Below are 4,224 nucleotides of genomic sequence, written 5' to 3' on the forward strand. Positions count from 1 at the left end.
AAATATATGAGCTGCCCTTCAACCTGATTTTACACTAGGGTTTGTGACTGATTAGTGAGTGCCGGAAAGCATGTCTATGAGTAGTTGGAGTAGCCTCCTATAGTGAGGGGTTAGCAGCTCTGTTAGCTTTCTAGACTAGATGTGGGATGAAAGGGAGCAAGAGGTCATGATAAGGAGATGTTTTTTTTTGTTCAGCTTACTGCAGGTGCTCTGTCTCACTTTGTGTGGTCTAAAGCACTGGTTTTGTGTCGGGACACAGGTTTTACATTTGGTATCATGTAGAGACCCTACACAATATTGCATTATTAATGTACAAAATAAATAAGATTATATTTTCTTTTAGCTTGCATTGTTTTGTTCATGGTGAGAGCAGGTCACATATTTGGCCTGCTCAGCCTAAAATAATTTTTTGCCAGAAAAAAAACATTGCTAAAAATAATGCAAAATTAGATTGGACACATAACCTGTGATGTCAACAAACAAAGATATGGGAAGCAGGAACAAATGTATATACATTTGCACACATTTAAAACCAAATATATGTGTGTGCATGTTGTGTGTGTGTGTGTGTGTGTGTGTGTGTGTGTGTGTGTGTGTGTGTGTGTATTTATAAATGTGTATGTGGCGCCATTTGTGTAAATTTATTACAATTATTATTATTATTTTTTTAATTTTAATAAAAGCTCACAATTACACAGCTGTAAGTGTTCCTCTATGACACCTATAAATTCCCACTTTGTGGAAAAAAAAGATTCCATATGATGCAAAACATTAATTAGTCATTTAGTCATTCCCAACACATTATAACTTATGAAGTTAAAACAATTAAATCAAATCAACTGACCCAACTGATCAAGATTCATAAACTGGCTCAAAACTCTCTCAGACTGGTTTAGGGTCACTGGGTCATCCTTACCGCTGAGCCCTGCCAGAATCAGAACAGACCTGTGACACATTTTGGGTCACAACCCACCAGTTGAGAACCACTGCTTTATAAAGTACAGTACATGATTGACAGTGAAACAGAGAAAGCAAGTGAGTCACTCACTGAAGACTCTGCTTGTCACGAAGACATCTGGATGGAGAGATCTGTTGTTCTATAGAGAGAGAGAGAGAAAGAAACGAAGGAGGAGGAAGTGAGAGGGATTGTTCTCTTTTAGATCTCATTGTAGCCCACCAGCCTGGCTGAATCTCTGCAGTCCCCGAGGAGTGAGTGCGAGTAATCCGGGCTCTGCCTTCTCCTACAAACGCCAGGATCAGCGCTCCTCGCACAAGTAATTAGAAGATAATGGGCAGTAATGCGGCCCGATCTGTCCCCATTATCTGCTGGCACTGCCAGCACAGCGCCATCTGGTGCCTGATCTGGACACAGCAGATCTTGAAAATAGAGCCTGACATTAACTTAATCCAACCACACCTTTTCGTTCCTTTGAGGTCTGTGTGTGCGTGAGTAGACAAAACATAATTAAAGAAGGTGTGTCTACCAGAGAACAATAATTAAAGAGAATATCCCTATTAAATGCCTTATTGTGTGTGTGTGTGTGTGTGTGTGTGTGTGTGTGTGTGTGTGTGTGTGTGTGTGTGTGTGTGTGTGTGTGTTAATTAGTATGTTGCTGTAATTTTTGTTTCATTTAATTTAGTGACTAAAGGGAGCCAAGCAAGTATTTTGATTTCTTTTATTGTTTTAAAATATTTGGCACTATATGAGTGACAATAATTTATCCCATGTCCCAAAGTAACAGTTTGGCCACTACCAAGCTTAGTAATTCCCTGCATTTAATAAATCATTGTGTCAATTAATGTCAGACTGCCTTTGTTTTGGAAACATCCATTCCATGCTTAAACCAACAAAGAAGTATCTTAAAGATTTACTAATAATTTGACATGATTATACAAAATGCTAACAGGTTTGATATTTTAATATCATCCCCTATTAAAAAAATTCAGTCCAATTTTGTTTTTGTATTATTATATTGAGAGTTCATTATTTTAAAAGGAGATAACTATAATAATGTACATGTGAGGAAACAACTTTAAATAAACTCTAAAAGAAAAGATAAAATTGTAACTTGAATTTCATTACATTTTGTTTTTATTAAATATATTATAACTATAAATACTTGCTATTAATACAGCATACATAAATATATAAAGTACACAAGTACAGTTCTTTCAAAAAGAAAAACCATCAAATAACTAATTATGTTACTAGATGTGTTCAAAACATCTATATGACCTATACTAAAAGCTGGCATCACCAATTAATTCTTAAAGTAATTTTTCCACATATGTATAAAACAGACACAGACAGCACGCGTTTAGTAGAATGAGCCAGCATTTGAGATTATATATCAAAGTTTACTCTGTGTGTGGTTCTCCAGTAGCTGTTCTGGGCATTGATGTTTAGCCCACACCTGAGGCACCCCTCTCCCCTTACTGCCAGGTCAGGTGTCCGTTTCTGCACCCAAAGCTGCTGAATGCCAACACCTATGTCTACGCTTACAAGAAAACTGGCAGCGCTTTTAAAACTGGATACACTGATCCTTATCCTTTAGCCATCCCTTCCTAGACATGTTTATTCATTTATCATGTTTGGTCTTTCTGTGTTTTCTAGGTATTACAGGGCTAATGACATTGTTCATTTGTTTATATCTCACACGCAAGAATGAAATCCATGCATAAACTCACAGGTAGACTAAACTTCAACTTCCCGTTGACCCCTCCCATTACTGATCTATAATAAAACAGATGATATGCAAATATAAACATAAACACCACAAATCAACACAAACTCATAGTGTTTTCCGCTGCATCTCCCTCCCACCCTCTGTCTCTCCGTTCCACTAATTTGCTCTTGCAGCAAACCTGTCTCTTTATTGAGATGCTAACTCCCTTTATGAGCACCTAATCCTGTAGCACGGGGGATAATTTATAGGGCATTTACATGAGGAAGGCCAGCTAATTGGGAGCATGTGTCTGAGTAAGCCTGTATGACGCCCCTGCACTACAAATGAGTGTCTGCCTGCTCTGACATCATCTCTTTGCATCTTAATATCATTTACCTTTCTTAAACTTCCTTCCATGCTATCATATATTCCACCTGCCTCTATAAACTGCATTGTTAGCGCTTTCCATGCCATTGTGAGGCTGAAACCCAAGCGTATCTCCTGGAGTCTGTTAGTTTGGTCCTTCTAGACCGCACTGATGTAGCGGACAGGTTGCCTGCTGACCTAGTTGCGAAGTGCACGTTTGTTTTTCCCGCCTTGCTTATTTTCTTTCTCTGACCTCAAAAGTTGGTCTGAAATGATTCACCAGCGGACAAAAGAAGAATAAGGGGGTGAACGCTGAGTTCAGGATTTAATAATCCTCAGGTAGCAGCCGTAGTCATGATTAGGTGTGATATACGACCACTTTAAATGAATGGCTCCGAAGCTCGGAAGCCCCCTCCCATCTGATTGAACACGTCCCCGCTCCTTACGCAGATGTCACCTTTGGCTAAGTGCCACATGCGAGGCTGGAAAAGTGCAACTGAGAGATGCGCTGCTACACCTCTGAAGGGTTGACCCCGACCTCTGTGGCCAATGGGGGAAGTGTCCGGGTCGCCCTCCGCCAGCTAAGTGGCCCTTTATGTGCCGGCGATTTCACCTGCTCTGTGATTCTCCTCCTCGGTCTCAACAGTGTCCTGCACCGCTCTGAGAACCACCCCAACCTTCTTCCTCATTTACATCAGCTCGTTTTTTATAGCTTCACGGTTATATATTGGGCTTTGTCTGGCTGTGCGTGTACCTGCACTGGTCCCAGCTGCTGCTCATTAATAACCTGGCCTGCCGCAGTCGCGGAGAAAGAAATGGGCGAGCTACTTACCATCCCGATAAAACACTCAGACGCTGTAAGCACAACAGTGTGGATACTCCATAACACAAAAAGAAAGGAAGGTGTTATTGTGATGTGTGCATTAAACAGAAAGTCCTTCTCAGTGTTTTTGACCGTTCCTGTGGACAGTATAGGTGAAACTGAGTGTCCTAATGAGATGGCTTCTATTATAGGACGAGGAGAACAGCAGAGGGCCTGAAATCTGTTACCCTGATCGCTGCTTAGAGAGCCAGAGGGGAATTAAAAGCATGGAAAAAGGATTTCTTTAGCACGCCTCATCAAAAGGGAATTAGCACGCTCCAGGAGGGGTGGCAGGAGAAGGCAACACAATGAAGGGATAAAGGGGCAAAC

The sequence above is a fragment of the Cyprinus carpio genome, chromosome A21 (assembly GCF_018340385.1).
Source record: "Cyprinus carpio isolate SPL01 chromosome A21, ASM1834038v1, whole genome shotgun sequence".
Classification (NCBI taxonomy): Eukaryota; Metazoa; Chordata; class Actinopteri; order Cypriniformes; family Cyprinidae; genus Cyprinus; species Cyprinus carpio.